The following is a 26,414-nucleotide window of genomic DNA, read 5'->3' as shown; positions in this document are numbered from 1 at the left end:
ACTAAATCATCGCAAAGGGCTGCGCTAACCCTGGACCAGTTTACAGGGCAGCCAAACAAGGAACGCAAAGCGGGTAACGTGCATATCAGGGGTACACGTGAAGTCATACACGCGATTAGCCAGGGTAAGTGTATTACAGGGGTACACGTGAAGTCATACACGCGATTAGCCAGGGTACGTGTATTACAGGGGTACGCGGGAAGTTTAACACGCGATTGGCCAGGGTATGTGTATTACAGGGGTACGCGGGAAGTTTAACACGCGATTGGCCAGGGTACGTGTATTACAGGGGTACGCGGGAAGTTTAACACGCGATTAGCCAGGGTAAGTGTATTACAGGGGTACACGTGAAGTCATACACGCGATTAGCCAGGGTACGTGTATTACAGGGGTACGCGGGAAGTTTAACACGCGATTGGCCAGGGTACGTGTATTACAGGGGTACGCGGGAAGTTTAACACGCGATTGGCCAGGGTACGTGTATCACAGGGGTACGCGGGAAGTTTAACACGCGATTAGCCAGTGTAAGTGTATTACAGGGGTACACGTGAAGTCATACACGCGATTAGCCAGGGTACGTGTATTACAGGGGTACGCGGGAAGTTTAACACGCGATTGGCCAGGGTACGTGTATTACAGGGGTACGCGGGAAGTTTAACACGCGATTAGCCAGGGTACGTGTATTACAGGGGTACGCGGGAAGTTTAACACGCGATTGGCCAGGGTACATGTATTACAGGGGTACGCGGGAAGTTTAACACGCGATTGGCCAGGGTACGTGTATTACAGGGGTACGCGGGAAGTTCAACACGCGATTGGCCAGGGTACGTGTATTACAGGGGTACGCGGGAAGTTTCACATGCGATTTGGCCAGGTACGTGTATTACAGGGGTGCGTGGGAATTATCACACGCGATTTGGCTTGGTACGTGTATTACAGGGGTGTGCGGGAATTATCACACGCAATTAGGCTGGGTGGGTCCTCACAGGTGTTCCCTGTACACCCTCCACAGCCCCTGCAGGCAGCCCACAAAACAGGGGACTACCCTGCACACCTGCTCATGTCCCCCTGCACCCCCACCCCCCAGCAGTGCAGGGGCACCCTCCACCAGGCCCCCACTCATGTCTCCCACCACCCCCACCCCCCAGCCACCAGGGTCACCCTCCACCAGGCCCCCACTCATGTCTCCCACCACCCCCACCCCCCAGCAGTGCAGGGGCAGCCTCCACCAGGCCCCCACTCATGTCCCCCATCACCCCCACCCCCCCGCCACCAGGGTCACCCTCCACCAGGCCCCCACTCATGTCTCCCACCACCCCCACCCCCCAGCAGTGCAGGGGCAGCCTCCACCAGACCCCCACTCATGTCTCCCACCACCCCCACCCCCCAGCAGTGCAGGGGCAGCCTCCACCAGGCCCCCACTCATGTCTCCCACCACCCCCACCCCCCAGCAGTGCAGGGGCAGCCTCCACCAGGCCCCCACTCATGTCCCCTATCACCCCCACCCCCCCGCCACCAGGGTCACCCTCCACCAGGCCCCCACTCATGTCTCCCACCACCCCCACCCCCCAGCAGTGCAGGGGCAGCCTCCACCAGGCCCCCACTCATGTCTCCCACCACCCCCACCCCCCAGCAGTGCAGGGGCAGCCTCCACCAGGCCCCCACTCATGTCTCCCACCACCCCCACCCCCCAGCAGTGCAGGGGCAGCCTCCACCAGGCCCCCACTCATGTCTCCCACCACCCCCACCCCCCAGCAGTGCAGGGGCAGCCTCCACCAGGCCCCCACTCATGTCTCCCACCACCCCCACCCCCCAGCAGTGCAGGGGCAGCCTCCACCAGGCCCCCACTCATGTCTCCCACCACCCCCACCCCCCAGCAGTGCAGGGGCAGCCTCCACCAGGCCCCCACTCATGTCCCCTATCACCCCCACCCCCCCGCCACCAGGGGCACCCTCCACCAGGCCCCCACTCATGTCTCCCACCACCCCCACCCCCCAGCAGTGCAGGGGCACCCTCCACCAGGCCCCCACTCATGTCTCCCACCACCCCCACCCCCCAGCAGTGCAGGGGCAGCCTCCACCAGGCCCCCACTCATGTCCCCTATCACCCCCACCCCCCCGCCACCAGGGGCACCCTCCACCAGGCCCCCACTCATGTCTCCCACCACCCCCACCCCCCAGCAGTGCAGGGGCAGCCTCCACCAGGCCCCCACTCATGTCTCCCACCACCCCCACCCCCCAGCCACCAGGGTCACCCTCCACCAGGCCCCCACTCATGTCTCCCACCACCCCCACCCCCCTGCCACCATGTGCAGCCCCCACCAGGTCCTCACAATGTGCGTAATGGTCAGCCTCCACAGCCAAAAAGCCCTACCAAGTAACCCATTCACCCACATGGAAATGGAAATCACATGTTACACCCCCAATGTTCATGAAGAAAATGAACCCATGTCCGTCACACACATATTTTCCAATTGAATGGGAAAACACACAACATGACATGCATGAAACCAATGAGATGAAACCACACAGTGAACAATGTAAAAAAAAATGTATTAGAAAAAAATACGAATGCTAAAGAAAGAAAACTAACTACAATGCAAATGTGAAAAAAGAAGCTGCATGTCCGCATAAAAACACAAAACTAGAAAATCTAATCCAAAAAATTTTGTCCAAAGTGAAATGTCAAAACTCTCCGTGCAACAAAGAACTATGTACAAAAATAACAAGGGTCCATCATCACAACAGAACTAAGGAAACCTCCTAAAAAACCTACCTAAATATCAACTATATACAAAAAGTGGAGCAGTGTCCGTCGACTCCAAATCATAAGAAAAAACAAAGGAAACCTAAAACTAAAGAACTATATACAAAGGCGGCGGGCAAGTCCAGCGGCTCACTCTGGTGTTCCGGGCCAGGGCATCATCGAACTCCTGTTCGATGTCCCGGAGGCGGTCCAGTTCCATGGCCCCGAGGGTCCGCAGGGACGACGCCGTGTCCTCCTCCAACCCCCTGCGGATTGCCTCGAGGCACTCGGCCCGCCTCAGGGCCCTCCGCATGGAGTTCTCCGCCCTGACCATTGTGAGCCGCGCCTCTTCCGCCCGCCGCCGCTCCGCACCTATGGCGTGGCCCAACCGCTGCCACACGGAAGACACTCTCTGTCCTGGGTCCTCCTGCCCTCCGGCCGATGCCTGCCCCTCCGATGTCGAAGGCCCCGAGCCTTCATGGCTCCCACCATCTTGCTGCTGCTGCTGCTCTGCCTCTGCCCGTGCACTGCCTCCTGCTGCCTGCACATCCTCCGCCGGCTGGGGTGCAGTTGTTGATGTGGCCACCCCTGCTGGACGTCCGACTCCCGACTGTGGCAGGGATGCCTCCTCCACCAGCCTGGCCGCACTGTCAGAGGCAGCTCCACAGGGCACCCAGGTGACTGATGGGTGGGAAGATGGCACAGAGGACGACTGGCGCGTAGGGGGTCCAGTTGAGGAGGGGGTCGGAACAAGCCCCATCAGACGGAGGAATCCGGTCTGGGTGACCTGTCCCAGCAGGCTGACGTGGTCAACGAGCCATTCGAGATGACGTGCAGTCTCTCCATGAAAAGACTGCAGGTCACCTCGCATGGCCCGTTGACGCAACGCCACACCAGCCAGGACAGGCTCAACCCGGACCTGGATAGCCACGTCCGCAGGCAGAGGAAGGCCAGTTGACGTCAGCTCATCCCCTGCCTGAAAACGGGTCTGGACGTAGGCATCCCTGCTGGTGCAAGATGATGCAGGGACAGGATCGGGGACAGGATTGCACACAGGCACCTCCGCGGCCGCCTGTGCTGCCTCCTGTCCCTGGTCCTGGACTGCACCACTAGCACCAGTGGGATCCCCACCTCCAGACCCCGTCTCTGGTGCTTGCGCGGCCCCCTCCTCCACCAAACCCCCCACCAACCTGGATGACTCTGTGCCATCTTCCCCTGTTGGGCCCTGTGGGGTCCCAGCTGCCCCTTCTGCTGCCGAGGAGTCCAACTGCAACCTCCGCCTCTTGGACCTCCCCCCGGCAGCTGCGGCCTGGGACGCGGCACCGGACTCCTCACTCCCCGACGAGATGACAACACGGGAGGGGAGCCGGGCCTTGCGTCTCCGGCTGGCGGTCGGATCCCCGCCGCTGTGCTCCACAGCACCTTCTCCGCCCTCTTCATCAGTTGACGCTGCAGACAGGGAGAAACAAAACACAGGCATCAGGGCACTGTACAATGGACACATACACGCATGACAGTTGCACATGAGTGGCATTGGCAAACCTCAGACATGTCATCACAATCCCCAACACACATGTCATTGCAACTGGCACACATGAGCCATACCACAGCCATATCGCAACTGCCACCACCATCCCTACACATACAACAGCATCAGCAGCCAAAGGGGAGCCATACATCACATGCAACACAGGAAGTGCACCACACATGTACACACACCACCACACTTGCATGCATGTCTACACCTCTGCCAAGTGTCGCACTGTTCAGACGGGCATCCATGTCACATCTGCCAATCAGGCTTCCACATACCGCTGTCACATGCATCCATGTAGCATCACTGTTGCACCTTTGACAAATACACACACATGCACATGTACACAGTGCTCATACATGCAGCCGAAAACAACATACATGCCTGACATCACGGACATGTCTACTTACATACACATTCATCCAAACATGTGTGCACGCACAACTGCATTTGCCATGCAAGCCCACACACACAAGCACCATCCATGTCTCACACATTACAGCCCTCGCATGTGTCAGCCCCACGGCCCTGTACACCCCCACCCATACTCCACCCCATACAAACAGATGTGCAACCGGCACAATGGGGAATGATCACCACACGCCCTGCTCACAACCAGGATGCATGTACACTCACCGCTCGACTCCAGACGGCTCTGCTTCTCTAGGACCTGGACGTGGAGCGCTGGGGATATGCGTTCCAGGACCCCCATCTGTTCTTCCGACAAGTGGCCCCGGCGCCCCTTGGCATCCGCTGCCTTCAAGAGGCGCCGGGCCTTGTTCAGGGTCCTGGACCTGAAGTCCTCCCAGCACTTCCTGACATGTTGTAAGTCCCGGACTGCCACCCCCTCCGCGTTGATGGCAGTCACGATGTCTGTCCAGATCCGAGTCCGTCCTTCCTTGTCGGCGCGGGAACTTCCAAAGAGGGCATCATACTGCCCCAGGACTTGCTCCACCAGGACACCAACTTCGGTGGCACTGAAGCTGGTGCCCCTCTGCCTCTCTGGCCGGGGGTTGTCAGTGGTCACAGATGGTGTTAGCCCCGACATGACAACCCCAGAGGCAGGAGTGGGTGGGCAACTGGGTCCTGGGGCTGGGCTGTGGAGCGATGGAATTCCAGTCGGGAGTCTTCTGTTCCAGCAGGGGTGGTCACAGCAACAGCACCCCTGGCTGATGTGCAGGCAGCAAATGGCAGTGCACGTGGGCAGCAGGCAGTCAGGCAGCAGCAGATAGCAGGTGGGAGCGTGCTCGGGGCTCTGGGGGGCAGTAAATCGGCCTTCTGGGCAGGAGCGTGGTCTCCCGTGTGCTCACGCGTGGCCAGCTTGGTACGGAGTGAATTGGCACGTGAAAATCCTGCACGTCAGCGTGAAAACCGAGGAAAGGCCCTTAGCGCGTAAGCGCGTCAGCACGCATACGCGATTCCATTGGACCAAAGGCCCTCAGCGCGTAAGCGCGTCTGTGACGTGACCCGCACGGGTGTTTCCCACACAGCACGTGATGACAGAGCACACGTGGAAAGACTGCACGTCAGAGTCTCATTGCGTGTGATTGGTGGAAATGGCCGTACACCGGGATACAGGTGCGCTGACGTACTTGCGTGTGTAAGTGTCCGCGCACACCTCATATACACGTACATAGGCCAATCGCGTGTACACGCACTTTTGTCCAATTACACGCGATGAGACTCTGACGTGCAGTCTTTCCACGTGTGCTCTGTCATCACGTGCTGTGTGGGAAACACCCGTGCGGGTCACGTCACAGACGCGCTTACGCGCTGAGGGCCTTTGGTCCAATGGAATCGCGTATGCGTGCTGACGCGCTTAGGGCCTTTCCTCGGTTTTCACGCTGACGTGCAGGATTTTCACGTGCCAATTCACTCCGTACCAAGCTGGCCACGCGTGAGCACACGGGAGACAACGCTCCTGCCCAGAAGGCCGAATTACTGCCCCCCAGAGCCCCGAGCACGCTCCCACCTGCTATCTGCTGCTGCCTGACTGCCTGCTGCCCACGTGCACTGCCATTTGCTGCCTGCACATCAGCCAGGGGTGCTGTTGCTGTGACCACCCCTGCTGGAACAGAAGACTCCCGACTGGAATTCCATCGCTCCACAGCCCAGCCCCAGGACCCAGTTGCCCACCCACTCCTGCCTCTGGGGTTGTCATGTCGGGGCTAACACCATCTGTGACCACTGACAACCCCCGGCCAGAGAGGCAGAGGGGCACCAGCTTCAGTGCCACCGAAGTTGGTGTCCTGGTGGAGCAAGTCCTGGGGCAGTATGATGCCCTCTTTGGAAGTTCCCGCGCCGACAAGGAAGGACGGACTCGGATCTGGACAGACATCGTGACTGCCATCAACGCGGAGGGGGTGGCAGTCCGGGACTTACAACATGTCAGGAAGCGCTGGGAGGACTTCAGGTCCAGGACCCTGAACAAGGCCCGGCGCCTCTTGAAGGCAGCGGATGCCAAGGGGCGCCGGGGCCACTTGTCGGAAGAACAGATGGGGGTCCTGGAACGCATATCCCCAGCGCTCCACGTCCAGGTCCTAGAGAAGCAGAGCCGTCTGGAGTCGAGCGGTGAGTGTACATGCATCCTGGTTGTGAGCAGGGCGTGTGGTGATCATTCCCCATTGTGCCAGTTGCACATCTGTTTGTATGGGGTGGAGTATGGGTGGGGGTGTACAGGGCCGTGGGGCTGACACATGCGAGGGCTGTAATGTGTGAGACATGGATGGTGCTTGTGTGTGTGGGCTTGCATGGCAAATGCAGTTGTGCGTGCACACATGTTTGGATGAATGTGTATGTAAGTAGACATGTCCGTGATGTCAGGCATGTATGTTGTTTTCGGCTGCATGTATGAGCACTGTGTACATGTGCATGTGTGTGTATTTGTCAAAGGTGCAACAGTGATGCTACATGGATGCATGTGACAGCGGTATGTGGAAGCCTGATTGGCAGATGTGACATGGATGCCCGTCTGAACAGTGCGACACTTGGCAGAGGTGTAGACATGCATGCAAGTGTGGTGGTGTGTGTACATGTGTGGTGCACTTCCTGTGTTGCATGTGATGTATGGCTCCCCTTTGGCTGCTGATGCTGTTGTATGTGTAGGGATGGTGGTGGCAGTTGCGATATGGCTGTGGTATGGCTCATGTGTGCCAGTTGCAATGACATGTGTGTTGGGGATTGTGATGACATGTCTGAGGTTTGCCAATGCCACTCATGTGCAACTGTCATGCGTGTATGTGTCCATTGTACAGTGCCCTGATGCCTGTGTTTTGTTTCTCCCTGTCTGCAGCGTCAACTGATGAAGAGGGCGGAGAAGGTGCTGTGGAGCACAGCGGCGGGGATCCGACCGCCAGCCGGAGACGCAAGGCCCGGCTCCCCTCCCGTGTTGTCATCTCGTCGGGGAGTGAGGAGTCCGGTGCCGCGTCCCAGGCCGCAGCTGCCGGGGGGAGGTCCAAGAGGCGGAGGTTGCAGTTGGACTCCTCGGCAGCAGAAGGGGCAGCTGGGACCCCACAGGGCCCAACAGGGGAAGATGGCACAGAGTCATCCAGGTTGGTGGGGGGTTTGGTGGAGGAGGGGGCCGCGCAAGCACCAGAGACGGGGTCTGGAGGTGGGGATCCCACTGGTGCTAGTGGTGCAGTCCAGGACCAGGGACAGGAGGCAGCACAGGCGGCCGCGGAGGTGCCTGTGTGCAATCCTGTCCCCGATCCTGTCCCTGCATCATCTTGCACCAGCAGGGATGCCTACGTCCAGACCCGTTTTCAGGCAGGGGATGAGCTGACGTCAACTGGCCTTCCTCTGCCTGCGGACGTGGCCATCCAGGACCGGGTTGAGCCTGTCCTGGCTGGCGTGGCGTTGCGTCAACGGGCCATGCGAGGTGACCTGCAGTCTTTTCATGGAGAGACTGCACGTCATCTCGAATGGCTCGTTGACCACGTCAGCCTGCTGGGACAGGTCACCCAGGCCGGATTCCGCTGTCTGATGGGGCTTGCTCCGACCCCCTCCTCAACTGGACCCCCTACGCGCCAGTCGTCCTCTGTGCCATCTTCCCACCCATCAGTCACCTGGGTGCCCTGTGGAGCTGCCTCTGACAGTGCGGCCAGGCTGGTGGAGGAGGCATCCCTGCCACAGTCGGGAGTCGGACGTCCAGCAGGGGTGGCCACATCAACAGGTGCACCCCAGCCGGCGGAGGATGTGCAGGCAGCAGGAGGCAGTGCACGGGCAGAGGCAGAGCAGCAGCAGCAGCAAGATGGTGGGAGCCATGAAGGCTCGGGGCCTTCGACATCGGAGGGGCAGGCATCGGCCGGAGGGCAGGAGGACCCAGGACAGAGAGTGTCTTCCGTGTGGCAGCGTTTGGGCCACGCCATAGGTGCGGAGCGGCGGCGGGCGGAAGAGGCACGGCTCACAATGGTCAGGGCGGAGAACTCCATGCGGAGGGCCCTGAGGCGGGCCGAGTGCCTCGAGGCAATCCGCAGGGGGTTGGAGGAGGACACGGCGTCGTCCCTGCGGACCCTCGGGGCCATGGAACTGGACCGCCTCCGGGACATCGAACAGGAGTTCGATGATGCCCTGGCCCGGAACACCACAGAGTGAGCCGCTGGACTTGCCCGCCGACTTTGTATATAGTTCTTTAGTTTTAGGTTTCCTTTCGTTCTTATTATTATTTGGAGTCGACGGACACTGCTCCACTTTTTGTATATAGTTGATATTTAGGTAGGTTTTTTAGGAGGTTTCCTTAGTTCAGTTGTGATGATGGACCCTTGTTATTTTTGTACATAGTTCTTTGTTGCATGGAGAGTTTTTACATTTCACTTTGGACATAATTTTTTTGATTTGATTTTCTAGTTTTGTGTTTTTATGCGGACATGCAGCTTATTTTTTCACATTTACATTGTAGTTAGTCTTCTTTCTTTGGCATTTGTATTTTTTTCAATACATTTTTTTTTCCATTGTTCACTGTGTGGTTTCATCTCATTGGTTTCATGCATGTCATGTTGTGTGTTTTCCCATTCAATTTGAAAATATGTGTGTGACGGACATGGGTTCATTTGCTTCATGTACATTGGGGGTGTAACATGTGATTTCCATTTCCATGTGGGTGAATGGGTTACTTGGTAGGTCTTTTTGGCTGTGGAGGATGACCATTACGCACATGATTGGGGATTGTGAGGACCTGGTGGGGGCTGCACATGGTGGCAGGGGGGTGGGGGTGCAGGGGGACATGAGTGGGGGCCTGGTGGAGGTTGAGCCTGCACTGCTGGGGGGTGGGGGTGGTGGGAGACATGAGTGGGGGCCTGGTGGAGGGTGACCCTGCACTGCTGGGGTGTGGGGGTGATGGGAGACATGAGTGGGGGCCTGGTGGAGGGTGACCCTGGTGGCTGGGGGGTGGGGGTGGTGGTAGACATGAGTGGGGCCCTGGTGGAGGGTGACCCTGGTGGCTGGGGGTGGGGGTGGTGGGAGACATGAGTTGGACATGGGTGGGGGCCTGCTGGCAGGTGCCCCACAGTGCTGGGGGGTGGGGGTGGTGGGAGACATGAGTTGGACATGGGTGTGGGCCTACTGGCAGGTGCCCCACAGTGCTGGGGGGTGGGGGTGGTGGGGGACATGAGTTGGACATGGGTGGGGGACTGCTGGCAGGTGCCCCACAGTGCTGGGGGGTGGGGGTGGTGGGAGACATGAGTTGGACATGGGTGGGGGCCTGCTGGCAGGTGCCCCACAGTGCTGGGGGGTGGGGGTGGTGGGAGACATGAGTGGGGCCCTGGTGGAGGGTGACCCTGGTGGCTGGGGGGTGGGGTATGAGTTGGACATGGGTGGGGGCCTGCTGGCAGGTGCCCCACAGTGCTGGGGGGTGGGGGTGGTGGGAGACATGAGTTGGACATGGGTGGGGGCCTACTGGCAGGTGCCCCACAGTGCTGGGGGGCGGGGGTGGTGGGAGACATGAGTTGGACATGGGTGGGGGCCTGCTGGCAGGTGCCCCACAGTGCTGCGGGGTGGGGGTGGTGGGAGACATGAGTGGGGCCCTGGTGGAGGGTGACCCTGCACTGCTGGGGGGTGGGGGTGGTGGGAGACATGAGTGGGGCCCTGGTGGAGGGTGACCCTGGTGGCTGGGGGGTGGGGGTGGTGGGAGACATGAGTTGGACATGGGTGGGGGCCTGCTGGCAGGTGCCCCACAGTGCTGGGGGGTGGGGGTGGTGGGAGACATGAGTTGGACATGGGTGGGGGCCTGCTGGCAGGTGCCCCACAGTGCTGGGGGGTGGGGGTGGTGGGAGACATGAGTTGGACATGGGTGGGGGCCTGCTGGCAGGTGCCCCACAGTGCTGGGGGGTGGGGGTGGTGGGAGACATGAGTTGGACATGGGTGGGGGCCTACTGGCAGGTGCCCCACAGTGCTGGGGGGTGGGGGTGGTGGGAGACATGAGTTGGACATGGGTGGGGGCCTGCTGGCAGGTGCCCCACAGTGCTGCGGGGTGGGGGTGGTGGGAGACATGAGTGGGGCCCTGGTGGAGGGTGACCCTGCACTGCTGGGGGGTGGGGGTGGTGGGAGACATGAGTGGGGCCCTGGTGGAGGGTGACCCTGGTGGCTGGGGGGTGGGGGTGGTGGGAGACATGAGTTGGACATGGGTGGGGGCCTGCTGGCAGGTGCCCCACAGTGCTGGGGGGTGGGGGTGGTGGGAGACATGAGTTGGACATGGGTGGGGGCCTGCTGGCAGGTGCCCCACAGTGCTGGGGGGTGGGGGTGGTGGGAGACATGAGTTGGACATGGGTGGGGGCCTACTGGCAGGTGCCCCACAGTGCTGGGGGGTGGGGGTGGTGGGAGACATGAGTTGGACATGGGTGGGGGCCTGCTGGCAGGTGCCCCACAGTGCTGGGGGGTGGGGGTGGTGGGAGACATGAGTGGGGCCCTGGTGGAGGGTGACCCTGGTGGCTGGGGGGTGGGGGTGGTGGGAGACATGAGTTGGACATGGGTGGGGGCCTACTGGCAGGTGCCCCACAGTGCTGGGGGGTGGGGGTGGTGGGGGACATGAGTTGGACATGGGTGGGGGACTGCTGGCATGTGCCCCACAGTGCTGGGGGGTGGGGGTGCAAGGGGACATGTGTTGGTGTTCAAGGAGACATGTGCCTTTGCTGGGGGGCATGCCCATGTTGGGTGGGCTGCCTGCGGGACATGACCAGGGATGCAGGGTAGTCCCCTGTGGTGTGGGCTGCCTGCAGGGGCCGTGGAGGGTGTACAGGGTACACCTGGGAGGACCCACACTGTCAAATCACATGTGGGACTCCCCGGCACCCCTGAAATACACGTACCGTGCAGAAATCGCGTGTAAAACTTCCCGCGCACCCCTGAAATACACGCGCCCAGGCTATTCGCGTGTAAAACTTCCCGCGCACCCCTGAAATACACGCGCCCAGGCTATTCGCGTGTAAAACTTCCCGCGCACCCCTGAAATACACGCGCCCAGGCTATTCGCGTGTAAAACTTCCCGCGCACCCCTGAAATACACGCGCCCAGGCTATTCGCGTGTGGAACTTCCCGCGCACCCCTGAAATACACGGGCCCAGGCTATTCGCGTGTGGAATTCGCGTGTGGAACTTCCCGCGAACCCCTGAAATACACGCGCCCAGGCTATTCGCGTGTGGAACTTCCCGCGAACCCCTGAAATACACGTAGCCCGCTCCCCCAGGCCCGATCGCGTGAGGAACTTCCCGCGCACCCCTCAAATTCACGCGCCCAGGCTATTCGCGTGTGAAACTTCACGCGAACCCCTGAAATACACGTAGCACGCTCCCCCAGGCCCGATCGCGTGAGGAACTTCACGCGAACCCCTGTAATACACGTAGCCCACTCCCCCAGGCCCGATCGCGTGTGGAACTTCACGCGAACCCCTGTAATACACGTAGCCCGCTCCCCCAGGCCCGATCGCGTGTGGAACTTCACGCGAACCCCTGAAATACACGTAGCCCGCTCCCCCAGGCCCGATCGCGTGAGGAACTTCACGCGAACCCCTGTAATACACGTAGCCCGCTCCCCCAGGCCCGATCGCGTGAGGTACTTCACGCGAACCCCTGTAATACACGTAGCCCGCTCCCCCAGGCCCGATCGCGTGAGGAACTTCACACGAACCCCTGTAATACACGTAGCCCGCTCCCCCAGGCCCGATCGTGTGAATAACTTCACGCGAACCCCTGTGATGCACGTACCCTGCAAATCGCGTGTGACACTTCCCGCGCACCCCGGTATACATGCACACGTATTTTTTGTCAGCGGGTGTCCGTGTTTGTGGGTACCCCTTTGCACGTCATTTTTCCTGGAGGGCCACAGTATGGGACATTCATCATGGCAGTATATAGGTGCTATTTGTTGGCGCACCTTTTGGCGCACATTTCTTACAGCCGCAGAGACGCTACCGCCTCCTTTCTTGTGGCGGTCGTGTTTGTGCCTGTGCGCTGGTTTGAGCGTGCGCTTTTTTCCCCTATTCTATTCCATGAATACGTGTTGTAGGCGAGCGTGTGGGCGTTCCGCGCACTTGTGCCCTGTACTTCCCCCGTGACGCCCACGTTTTGGCAAGTTGTTCCCCATTCCGAGTGTTACGCCCGTGTTCCGCCTACTTTTATTGCGTGCGCCGCGCTATGTGCGAATTTCGCTGTGGCCTGTGCGATTTTCGCTGTGACCTGGCGCACGCTGTTAGATGGCCTGTGCGCCAACGTGCGCCAACGTGCGCCGCGCACTTTTTTTTCGCACATCCGCTGGTTTTCTCGCGCACGGCCTTCCATGAATCGACGTGCGCTGCTTTTCGTGCGATTTTCGCATGTTCACTGCGATTTTCGCTATTCCACTGCGATTCGCACGTTTTTGCCCACTTGCGCCGCGCTAATTATTCCATGAATCGGCCTCTAAATGTCAATCAGGAGATAGTTTCAGAGGAAGAATGGATGCAGGCAATGGCATCTGATGAAGTCTTAGAGAAAGTAAAGGAATGTTTGATAAATGGTGTGAAGAGAAATGAAATTAGGAAGGGAGATATTCCTGAAGCTGTATGGCATATAATTGATGAGATGCACATGAAAAACAATGTAGTTTTCAGGTGACAAAGTTTATCCTCCTGTAGAGTAAAGAAAAGAATTTTACAACTGGCACTTGAAGGGCACCAAGGTATGACAAAGACTAAACAACTTGTTACACAAGATTACTGGTGGCTCGGTATGGATCTAGCAGTGAATAGACTCATTAAGAAAATGTTGAGAAAGTGAGAATTCCGCCAAAGGGTACATCACGAGACAGGAACCAATGACAGTTATGTCTATACGTAGTATTCCATGGGAGCATGTTGGGTTGGACATTGTAGGTCCAGTAAGAAGTGAAGGAACTTTGAAGTATTGTATAGTGCTCATAGACATTTTGTCCAGATGGGTGGAAATTGAGTGGGCGAAAAAATGTATGTTCTAAGGACATCAACTCATTTTTGGATCCGATTTTCAGAAGGGAAAGATATCCCACCACAATCATCACCGATAATGGTGTACAGCTAGTGTCAGAAGAGATGAAATTATTTCTTAAGTATAATGGTATTGAGCACAAAACTAGTTCCATATATCATCCCCAAACAAATGAAATTGTTGAGAGGTTCAATAAAGTCATTAAGAATAGCATTAGAGGAGCTTTAGCAAGAAATGGTGACTGAAAGAAATCTGTGGAAGATACAATTGTTGCACATAGGTTTACAACACATTCTACCACAGGCATATCACCATTTGAGATGCTGAGGGGCAGGAAACCCAATACAAGAGTTTGTCCTTCATGGTTAGGTAGAGCTCAAAAGAAGGATATTGACTTCAAGGACGTGGAGAACAAAATACTTCACACACAGGTAAAGAATAAAAGATATTTTGATTTTAGAAAGGAGGTAAAAGAATGCAATGTAAAGGTAGGCGATTTGGTGAGAGTGACTGGTGGTATGGGTCCTAAGGTGGTTAGGACCCATACAGGTCATAGAGAGGTTTCATGGTTCTGTGAGAGTTTCTGGTGGTAGGGTACGTAATGTCAACAGGGCATGCAAGACTTATAACCCAGCATCTATGAGGGACAAGTCAGATAATAGGAACATGGACTATGGAAGGAACAATAAGAATGAAAGGAGAAATGTGATACAAGGGACAGTAAACAAACGCATGAAACGTGCATGTGGTAAACCCTCATATTTAAAGGTCTGTGTGAGTTAAGCATTCCAACTGCTTTGTGATGATCAGTAGAACATTGTATATACATGTCAGCAAATTTTGTATCAGTATTACTGTAAATAATTCACAAGTATGTAACAAACTTTGAGTGTTTGTTTTCTTTTATACAACTTTATTTCAGTTATTTTGTTAACTATAATGGTTTGCACTAAGGACAATTGCCAGAGGTGGAAGCATTTTGTCTAGGTCAGTGTTTTTATGTTTAAAGAAGGGAGGTGTGTAATATCTTGCTGTGCAGACATAACAGTGGCATCATGAGCAGCTGTGGAACATGGAGAGAGAAAGATGCTTAGTAGGAATGTTCAGGGGACACACACACACACACACACACACACACACACACACCCCATCCTCCTGGGATCTCTTTGAGCAAGCATAATCAAGCCTTACCAGCAAATGTTGTGCCAGAAGTGCCTGCCAGTGTTTTTTCAGAGCAGTCTTCTGAAAGTTAATTACTTAATTGAAGCTGTATACAGGATACTGGTGTAATAAAAATCTCTTTACAAGGTCTGCTTTGAACCACTATTTATAAGCACTATGTGTGACCTTCACTGAAGCCCTGCTAAAGACAAGCATTGGCAAAGCAAACAGTTTTGGCGTATGTACAAGTATAAGGCATTTTCCAGGAACTGCTATTAGATGCCCAGGTACTTGCACCATTAAACAGCCGCTACCATCAATGGTCAGTTAATAGCACTGCGGCAGTGCCTGGCAAATGCCATTCCCATGTCTACACAAAAGCCAAAAGGGTTGGCATTGCCAATGCTTGTTACTTTATGCTGATGATTCAATCATGTTGGTGAAAACAGAAAATAGTCCATCCTAATTGAACACAATTAACTACTGCAAGATCAAGCGCATTAAGTAAATGATGCACAGCTCAAAGAAGGCTACGCATTCCTCCAGTTACTCGTACATTGAACTCATGCTACTGCTACGGTATTAATAATGGCCTTTTATTGCAGCAACACAATTCAGACAGACAGTAACTAGGTTGCTAATTTGTCGGTCTATAGGTCACAGTTTTATTTTGGACGGTCACATGATTTTTAAGGTGCTGAGGAACATTGCCCACGGGCACTGTGGCAAACCGAGAAGCAGAGGTCAAATGTTCTGTGCAAGCTACTAGCCAGGTATAAAAAGTCACTGGCCCCCTAAAACCACATTTCTGTTTCTTTGGTATTTCAGTTTTGTTATAAATGTTGTTCCCTATTCTGAATTCAGTAACATTACTGGATACCCCCTTTCCTTACTCACCCAGTGCACATATTGAGGCGTGACAGAAGGATTGTAATAGTTGATAAACTTTCCTTGAAAACAGTCTGTTAAACAGAGATGCTCTACCCATATAATCTGAAAAATAAGATGTTACATGCATGGTTTGACTTTTTTTGTTTTACATTTCTTGAGGATTCAAACTGCAAGCCACCCAATTATTTGATGTACTCGCTGGTTTGTTGGCCGGGGGACTTTTCTCAACTTGTACAATTGGAGTGAAATTGGTCAACGTGTACATTTGGGACATAAAAGTCCCATAATTATGGGCCACTAACAGTATTCTTGGTAGACCTACGCTACTATTTGTTGCACCATGCCAGCCCAAACGCTGGCTACCAACAGCCTGTGCTGCTCTCTCGAGCTTTGCCTGTACTGTAAACAATACAATAGTCTGTAGAAAAATGGCGATAGTCTATTTGAAAAAAGTTACACTATTCAAAATGCCTCTGAAATTGTTGAAACAACCGAGAGATTAAACACACTGCAGCTGTCGCTGAAACTAAGAATACTCTTTAAACCCATCATTCCAATCTTTTGTGTAGAGCCAGATGCCATTTCTTTTGGGGCACTCATAGGGCAACTTTAAAAAATCTTATTTTTTATTTATTGTGTATACAGTTTAAAAGAAAACTTTAACACATTCTTAGTAAGAATTAAAGAAAATTGTCACATACTTAATCCTTATAAAACAGAGAATTACTTTTTCAACTAAAAATTACTTTTTTACACTAGGGATACAGAAAATATAAAAAGGGGAGTATCAAAAAAAAATTAATAAATACATCATTAAGAAATTCCAATCACAAATCAATTCATCTAAAAGCAATCCATTCAGAATAGTAAAAAAGATACATTTCGCATCAGTCGGAACATAAGGAGCGATATACACATATAGATCCTATAATCAACCGATTAGTCTGTATAATGTACCCAAAATAAATGTTAGGGACATCAGCTTTTACTTAGTTCCTCCAGTAATTTCACATCACTTTCAAATGTTCACAGTTGCACATTTCCATACTTGTTAATGTAAATTTTAAAGGACATTTGTACCACGCACTATCACCACCGGAGTGGTCCCCTGGCGCTCCGTGTTATGGCAATAATCCTATTACGGCTATAACCAGACAAACAGTTTAACCAGAAATACTCATAGGTTATGTCATCAAGATCTTTTACAAATTTAGAGTAATTTAGAGTAATAGTGAGCATAAATAGGTCTCATCATAGGACAATTAGTAAGTATATGTCTGGCTGTCTCCAATTCTAGCTTATTGCAGCAGATGCTGCAGGTTCTTTCGTGACCAGGGATTCCAGTCCATGCCCCTCTGATTTCTAATACATCAAGGCAGTTTAGTCTTATATTCATAAACAGCTGACGAGTTAACAAGGATGGAAGGAGCTTTAGATATTTTCGTGGCTCCTTGTAGTTAAAATACATCCTGGAAAAGTTACTTAAAGATTTCATGCTTGCAACTTTTTCGTGGCTGTAACCAAGTCTAGCTTCTCAGCCACGTTTTTCAAGGATTTCAGTGATCATGCAGTACTATTAAGTGTGCACATACAACCATATATGCAGGGACAACTTAAAATGACCAGTCAACATACACGTTAGGAACACCTTGATATGACCTACAACAGGTGGGAACTGGACTAGTGTCTGCCTCTACCGGGATCAAAGAGTCTATACACTCACGCTCCTATGGGAGACACTGAAAATGTATTCCAACCGTTAGCATGTATCCTTCAGACATACATCCTCTCGCTGTAGCTTAAACTTGAAGAAAATGAAATACTGCATGCCGTGCTTTAAAAAAAAAGTTTTATTGTATCAAAAATGTTCAAGAAGAGAGCGTGCTTTTCGACGTAGGTCTGTGTGACCAGGAGCACATAGACGGAACCATCAGATTATTTGTGGAGGACTTATATCATTGTAGAAATTAGAAATTGGGGGCTAATTATCAATAGGCCCTACAAAATAGTTGTTAATGATTTTGTAAATGGAATGAATGGTACGAGTAATTCAGTATGAGTTGAATATGAAGGTATTTGTTTGTTGAAATGTTTTAAAAAACAGTATTTTATATTTTTGATATGATAAAAGATTTTGAATTCAATGTATAGCATTTATTGGTATTTCTAAAAAAAGATAAATGTGTTGAGTTGGTTATTCCCCGTCCTGTTGGTCCATTATTGTTGATTACGAGTATATAAAGTCTGGAGGACCAGGGACTTAAATCAGGAACCCCTTGTGTTTATAAAATACTCATTGGTATACATACAGTAAGTTACCAAATTTTAAAGTGAAATCTGCTAATTTTATTCAGGTGGCTCTTCTTAACAAAAGAAAGTGCACAGGTTTCATGGACATTTGCCTTTAAAAAAATTAATCACCACCTGAAAACATCACGCTTGCAGTGCATTTTCAGGAGTTTCCTATTGATCTCCTTCCGTACCAAGTATTCTAGTTGTTTAATCCGTTTTGCTGGATCCTTTGGTGTGGTTCCATGTGTACCTATTGATGTTCAAGGATTGCGGTTGCTTCCTCTGTAGAAAACCCTAAGGTTTCAGCACACTTCGACGAAAGGCCTATGTCTTCAAATGACATATTAATGTAATAAATTCTTGAAATAAACAAATATTAGAGTAAGAAATTGTGTGCCTCCATTGTTAAGATACGGTGGAACGAACATCGGTCCTGCATCCGGAACTCCAACCCGAACTCAGCCGTGGCCCGACATTGGGCCGTGAATAATCACAACCTTTCACAAATTAAGTTTCAGGTTTTGGAGGTCTTAACCAGAAATAACCCTCACGAGGATTTAGGCTTACGCCTAAACCGAAGGGAAACATTTTGGATCGATAAACTTTGTAGTCTGGTCCCAAATGGTTTGAATGAAGAAATTACCACTGTTACATTTGAATCTGATTTAAAACATCATGACATCTTTGTTCATCCCAATGTCCTGAAAATGCACTGCAATCATGATGTTTGTTGTTTACACTGCTCTGCTTCTATTGCAATTGACTAACATGTTTTCCATACAATCTTGAATCCTGTGTTACCTCAACAACAACCTCACCGTAAGTCCCAGACCTTGGTCTGGGACCCAAGGTGCCGTCGGTAATGGGCGACGAGGTTGTGACGTACTTTCATTCATTGCTGATTTCATGTAATTCCATGTATTATCATCTTTTCAAATGCAAACTTATGCACTAGTCAGAGATTTATAGTATCCCAAAAAAGGAGTGCCACAAACAGGTTCCAGGTTAATTTTCATGTTTTATGCTTTATTAATTGCATGTTGCTTTTTATGTATCTCAATATGTCAAGTTGTTTTCGTTCTGTTCACGTCGGACCCTATTGTGGTCCCGTTAACACTAAGTATTTTTTCAATTTCTATGTTCTATTTCCATTTATTTTCTTTTTTGGGCTAACTACATTTTTCATACAGGACATCATGCAGATATGCCGGAAATGATTCACTTTTTTTAACCTTGCAGGCTTGCACCTGCTATGCACTTCGTTTTGTGACCACCGGCCACCTAATGGCACGAGATGGTCACGTGCAGCATAAATGAGCCGTTGTCCTGGCAACCGCCTAACACGGCAGTCCGAGATTCTGCCCGGCAACTGCACGCAGGAGCTCACACGATCCGTGTGCTCAGAGGTACGAGACGCGATCGCAATATTTGCAAACTACCGTTTTGGAAACTCTTGCTCGCCACGCTGTTCTATTCACTCTGGTCCTTTCCCTCCATCAGATTCTATTCACAAACACGATTGTGTTTTACAATATAGCCACTGTATCCACGGCTCATCGTTGTGACCCATGCTGCTGTGGGCATTAACAACGAACCTTTTCATCTGTGCAACACTATTAAGGTAACCACAGTTCCTTGCATATCTTTCTGTTTTTGTTACTCACGATACAATCAACTCATTATTTCTTTCAATTTATTTCTCTTAATTTCCTTTGGAAACTCTACTGACTGGTATGTTGACATCATTATTATTTTTACAAATATATGCAATTGTTTTGCTGACATTGGTGCATTATGTTATTTACGTGCAATTGATTAGACTTGCCCTGAAGAAGGAAATAATTTCCGAAATGCATTGGCTTTAGTCTGTATTACATATGAGTTGCGGCAACCGCTCCCTCACTAAGAAGATATTAGTGACAGCTTTGTTTTTCTTTGGATAAATTACTACTTAAAAATCAACAGACTACTTTTTTTTTTTTTACTTTTCACTTTTGATACCTGAAAAAGAACTACATTTTCGAACTTTGAAAGATTATTAGCCCTTGTCTGGGCCCGATTGAGAGCGGTTCTGTGACCTGGTATTCCTACTTGGTCTCTAGCTTTTGTTCTGGCTGCGTTAGGCCTGAGGAGACGCCTAAGCTAGCCGGTATGTGCTCAGCTAGCTGTGTTTTATTAGGATGATGAGGTGTTCGTGGGGTCATGTTAGTATGAGAACAGCTAGGCTAAGGTGCAGTAATGATGGAAAATAGATCACAGTAAAGCTTGCGACTCATACTTCGTGGTCCTAGATTTTGTTTAAAAAACGTGTGGAATTCTTTAATGTATTTGTTCACACTATAAATGCAGGCGTATCAGAACACAAAATAAATGGGGGATAAAAGCAAGGACTGGCTGATTATTTCACACTTGGCGGGCATGGGACAATTTAAGATGGCTGTAAACTGTTGTAGTTTGACATCCCTGGTCTAAAAGGATGACTTTAGAGACCATCCTGGGGTCATCTGATGATCATCGAACTACACTAGAAGTCATGCTCACATCATCAGACGTCATCACGCTGTTAAAGTCATCAGCAAATATCACAGAATGGTGGGTGATGATTTGGGGATGAGCTTAGGATGACTTAATGAATATGCTAACATCATCCCCATTTTAGAAAACTCTTTGTTCCTGATGCTTTTAGGATGACCTGCTGATCCCTTCAAGAGATTGCACGTTTGTCCCTGATGATTTGGGGATGATTCTGGGATGACCCGCCGATTACTTCAAGAGCATTGCCATGAAACAGGTTTGTTCTTGATGATTTGGGGATGACTTACTGATTACTTCAGAACAGTACGTTTGTAGGAGGATATGCAGACCAATACAGATTGTCATTCTGCTTTTGCTTAGTTGCACTTATGCTGAATGATCCCCCACCATGGCAAGGGTAAAGCTTGAGACTATGTTGGGCCAAAGTGGAAGCCAGAGGCCTAAATATAGCATGCACCCATGAGAATCCTTTGCCATACCAGTCAAAAGCAGGCACCCACCACCCTCACAAGCCCCAATGTGGCATGGATAAAGCCTGAAACTATTTTGGGCCGAAGTGGAAGAAAGAGGCCTAAACATAGCATGCACCCACTGGGTGAGAATCCTTTGCCATCCCAGTCAAAAGCAGGAACCCAGCACCCTCACAATCAATACATTTCCATGCTGACTTGCTAGGTACACATTGGTGTAGTCCCACTGTGTTAGACTACACAACACTTATCTGCTTGGTATTAGGTAAGCCCACCTTTTGGTATAGGTCTGAACTACACAGGTTGGCAGTGTGACTGAGCAGCCAGGCCTATCTCAAGAGGGATAACTGAGTTGTAAAGCTGTACAAATGAAATCTGTAAATACAAGTAGCCAAGTAACACTTACAATCAAGGTTTCAGTTATAAATAGTTGTTTATTTAATTAACATTTTTTAAATAAGAGTGCAATTCATGTAACAATGTAATACTTTAAAATTACATTTCAGAATCAGAGCACGTTAGTGGATAATCTTTGGATATGCTTCATACACAATTTCTACACCCTGGGGTGACTTCAATCACAAGGACTGTAATGGCATTTATGTATCACACTAGGTTGCAGAAAGGAAAGGTTTAAAGGAAGGAAAAAGGTTAAACATGTTCTCAGTATATGTGAGGACAACTAAATCTCCCAATGAAATCTAGACAAGCCTTTCCCAGCAGTAACAGTCTAAAACAAGTTACTACCTATGAGGGACAAACCATATCAAAGTCAGTGGGCTAGAAGAGTCTGCAGGGAGCCAGGACAGCCAAAGTCAATTTGAAACAGTCTTTGGAGCGGAGGTACTTCTTAGAATCAAAAGGCTTGCACAAAGTTAGAGAGTTTGTTAGAAAATCACTTGTAGGGTCACAAGCTGTAAAAACAGAGTTGGAATCAACTCTAAAAGTAAGCCACTGCAATTCCCAACTGAGAAAAGCAAGGCTACAAGACAGTGAGGTAAATACCCTAAGTCTAAACAGTACCTCTGGTTTAAAGAAGAGTGGTCGAGCTGGCTTCTGTCCTGCTACAGCGTTACAGACCCTATGTTCCTGAGCCTTAGTTGTGGGGACAAGAGGGAGGACATCTGTAGGGCTCCTGCAGTGGTACTTCGGAGGTCATTGGCAGCTACAGGCTCTTTTCGGTTTCAGCACTTAGTAAACAGCACTGTTGCTGATCTCTGGTACCGGTTGGGCTTCCTTCACTCCTTGGGTCTGGGAGAGCTCTGGGTCATCCCGCTTCTGGAGGATCCTTAGGAGACTCCTGGAGCTTCTAGCCGGATTTCAGACATTTCACTCGACTACAGATTACTCGACCCTTGGCACTTGGTTCTTGCAGCAATGAAGAAGTACAGCTAGACAGGGAAGATGGTCCAGTGGAGTTTGTCTCTGGGTTAGTTGGTCCCACTAACCCAAGGGGAGAAGTCGTCCATTCCGAAGCTTTTATGTCTGAAAAAGGAGTTTCAGCACATCAGCAGGGCTTCACCAGGCAACTCAAAGGTCCAGGAGGATGCAGCAAGCTTCATTCATGGTTTCTTCGTCAGGTGTTTCTCCCAGTAGTCGACTCTGCCTCTAGTCCCAAAACCCTCGCTTTTTAAGCAGGTTTCTCCCATTCATGCACAGCCTAGGCTGTCAATGACACATCAGGGTCGCTGTCCTGAAAGGACAGCCAGCCAGCCAGCCATTCAGGACTGGTTGCATTCAGGCATTCCTAGAGAAAAAGAACAGGGGAGTTTCGGGACCCTCCCTCACATCCTGTCCTTCCAGACACACTGGAAACAGAGGCGGGCCTCAGGGCTGAAGTGCGCCAAAGGCAAGAAAACAAAGGGCTCCAATCTGTTCGACGCACCCAAGAAAGACCTCACAAACAGAAAATTGCAAAAAAAGAAGACAGGGGCCGTTTTTATAAAATGGTCACCCCTTGGTGCTATACTGCATCTGGGGGTTCAGCCTGCTGTAGAAAAGCACAATGGTAGGAAAAATGAAACCACTGCCACTAGCCATTTAAAAATAGGGAGGGCAACATACAAATGTTACATGAGACTAGGTAAGCCCCCAGCATTCCACTTAAGATGGTGTGTGCTGGACCCACAAAGAGAAAAAGTAAAGTCAATTCCACTTTACTATTCTTGGGAACAGTAGTTTACACAAGAAAAGGTATTTTAAACCTTATGAGAAATCTAAAGGATTTCTCAGTGACACTGCACTGAAGGTGCCGTGTGTCACCATACAAAAAGTAGATGCATATGGAGTTTGTCAGACTCCAAAAACAGTGAAAACACATAACCCAAAGGTCAAAACATGAGGCAGTGGGAAAAGGGTCTCACTCACTCCAGGGTTAAAATTAAAAAGTCCTACAGTCCAGCAAAAGAGCTGGGGGTCTCTAAGGTTGAAGGGAATTAGCACAGAAATGAGAATTCTCCCCAACATCACTGCACCAATATATGGCAGTATTCACATGCACTCCTTCACACATTATTCATGTTTGCTTTGCGCAAAATCCAATAATCAACAGCCATAACGAAAAGTACCTCCAGGATAAAAAAAAAAACAAAACAAAAGAAAAGGATCCAAAAAAGAAAGAAGCAATAAACGGAACCACAAAGTCCCATCAACCGAGGTCTCAACTACCCACAACCTACCAAATACAAGCAACAAGAAACTACAAACAGCAAAGACTAAATCCAAAAGACCATGAAAAACACCAATCGAAAGAGGACGCCCACTAAGGAACACAACCCATGCATCATGCCTCGCCACAAGAAAGACAAAGAAGTTAGAAAAGACAACAGAAATAATAAGAAATCCCAAACCACTCGGGAAGGCACAGACCAGCATGATCCCACAACCCCAAAAAACTTGACAAACATCCCATGGTGACATACAAATAACAGAGCAAAGACAGACTACAATGCTCGCTACCTGTCCACATACCACAACGTGGTAAACAAAAACAGCACAGCAACAACGAACCGACAGCCAACAAGCTTCATGAATACAGACCCAACCCAGGCACAAACGGGTGACAACTAATAAACCATCACAACCCAGTCTCCACCATGGACAATACCCCAACCAGAACAAACAAATTGGAAACCATCACACTCACTCTACACCCCCTATACCACCAAGGCTGGAACAACAGAGGGGTAGCTACCCTATTTACCACCCGGAAACAAACCAACCCCACTGTAAACCTTATCGGTCTACTCGACAAAGAGACTGACCAACAAAGAACCACCCCACCCAAAAGACTCAACTGGGAAAAACCCAACTGGAACGGAAACCCAACCAACACCACACTGGTCAGAACAAACAATACTAACTACAACACAAAAGGTAAATCCAGCAAACTACACTGCAGCCTCCTCAACATTAGATCCATGGCAAACCACTCAACAGAAATCAATGACCTCCTAAGCGAAGGAGGCACAGACGTGCTCTTCCTTACTGAAACCTGACTATCAGATAACTATAAAGCCATCGCGAACGAAACAATACACGACATTTATAAATTAATACATGCCAACAGAGAAAAACGAAGAGGAGGTGGAATCTCAATTATACACAAAAAAACACGCCTGAGCATCTCGAATCATCACAACCAACACGGAAGACTGAATCCCTCCAAATCAAGATAGAACTCAACAACCAATCCAACATAGTATTCCTACTGATCTACAAACCATCTTCTTACAACCCCAACTTTGCAACAAAACTAGCGGACGAGGCCGCCATGCTAACAACCCACCACAACAAACTAGTAGAAAGAGATCCCACCGATACAAACAGATACAACAGAAGACACACTCAACAATTGGATCAACAAGGCCATTAACCAATTAGCACCAGCTAAAACATTCAAAGCAACACCAAAAAAACTGGCAGCAAAATGGTTCACAGTAGAACTGAAAAAACATCCCAAAAAAAACTGCAAAATGGAAACAAAATGGAGAGAACAATACACCAGACAAGACTAAAAAAATACCAAAGACAACTCAAACTGTACAAAGCAACAGTCCTCAAAGCAAAACAAACAAAAAAAAAAATACTACGCCACAGAGTCGGCAAACAATTCACAGAAAGAACTCCATCATCCCTACACACTTTGTAACAGACACTTACACCAGAGCAGGGTGTGTGTAGTAGCTGCACAGCAGCGTCTGCAAGCATTATCCGGCACATACATACATACATACATACATATATATATATATATATATATATATATATATATGTCACTTACACCAGAGCAGGGTCTGTGTAGTAGCTGTGTGCGAGCATTAGTCGGCGCAGGTAGAATTATATATGTAGTCACTTACACCAGAGCAGGGTCTGTGTAGCAGCTGTACAGCAGTTACTGTCTCTGCAAGCATTAGCCGGCGCATATAGTCACTTACACCAGAGCAGTGTGTGTAGAGTAGCTGCACAGCAGTTACTGCCTCTGTGAGCATTAATAACTTATATATATATATATATATATATGTACATATACACATACATCTGTGCCGGAAAATGCTCGCAGACGCAGTAACTGCTGTGCAGCTACTACACAGACCGTGCTCTGGTGTAAGTTACTATATAACTCCTCTGCGAGCACTGCAGAGCCTGAACCGTACCGTAAATGAGATTCGAGCAGCTACTGTGTCTATAATACCAACAACAGGCTGCCCCGTGTAATTTCAAAACCAGATGTTTACAAAATCACGTACTTACAATATTTAATTTCAACAAGTGATCAATACAACACAAAGAATTACAGCGTCAACGTACATTCCTAGAGGTTGCAAAAGGGCTCCTCTAAACAATATAACAACAAAGGGGTGAGAACGTCTAAGTTGATGGATGCTAAAAAGAAACGCATATAAAATTCACTACAAGAGCTGGATCGCATCCGCTCACCTGATCCTGCCTGGAAACTGCGCATGCGCGTTTCCTAAAGGGTAGTTTTCTAGTTCCCATTCGAGAAACGGACCCTAGCAACACTCGCCTCCACTTCATCACGTGGGCTGCTCTGCATCACGTGGGTTTCAACATCCGCTTCATCACGTGGGCTGCTCTGCATCACGTGAGTTTCAACGTCCGCTTCATCACGTGGTTTTAAGCGTTTACTTCGTCTTCTGTTTTGCACAAGAGGGAAGGCTAGGTGGCGTGGTTGATACTAGTTCCCATCCGAGAAACGGACCATCGGTTGTTAGGGCCATTTCTCAAATGGGAAATAGCTGCTTCAGTGTGAGTGAGCTAGTTCCCATTAGAGAAATGGCCCTTTTTTGCCCCCTAGTGGCTAAATCCTGCATAATAATGGGAACTAGCCCACTC

The 26,414-nt window shown here is 50.4% G+C and overlaps 1 protein-coding gene across 2 annotated transcripts in view; it reads right to left on the bottom strand.

The window, feature by feature from the left end:
* RMND5B (required for meiotic nuclear division 5 homolog B) overlaps positions 1 to 26,065 on the bottom strand; it is a 363,293-nt gene extending 337,228 nt beyond the window's left edge. Inside the window, exon 1 of one of the 2 annotated variants that reach the window (XM_069651549.1) lies at positions 25,998 to 26,065. The gene's annotated coding sequence lies outside the window, so the exon portion shown is untranslated. Of the gene's footprint in view, positions 1 to 25,868 lie in introns of both variants that reach the window. The other variant, XM_069651551.1, reaches the window with a different exon arrangement.
* Between the last annotated feature and the right edge of the window lie 349 nt (positions 26,066 to 26,414).

Source organism: Ambystoma mexicanum, chromosome 3p (genome assembly GCF_040938575.1).
Source record: "Ambystoma mexicanum isolate Mex_15411 chromosome 3p, UKY_AmexF1_1, whole genome shotgun sequence".
Classification (NCBI taxonomy): Eukaryota; Metazoa; Chordata; class Amphibia; order Caudata; family Ambystomatidae; genus Ambystoma; species Ambystoma mexicanum.
Note: the sequence above shows the minus strand (reverse complement) of the source record. Positions and strands in the feature narration are given on the sequence as shown.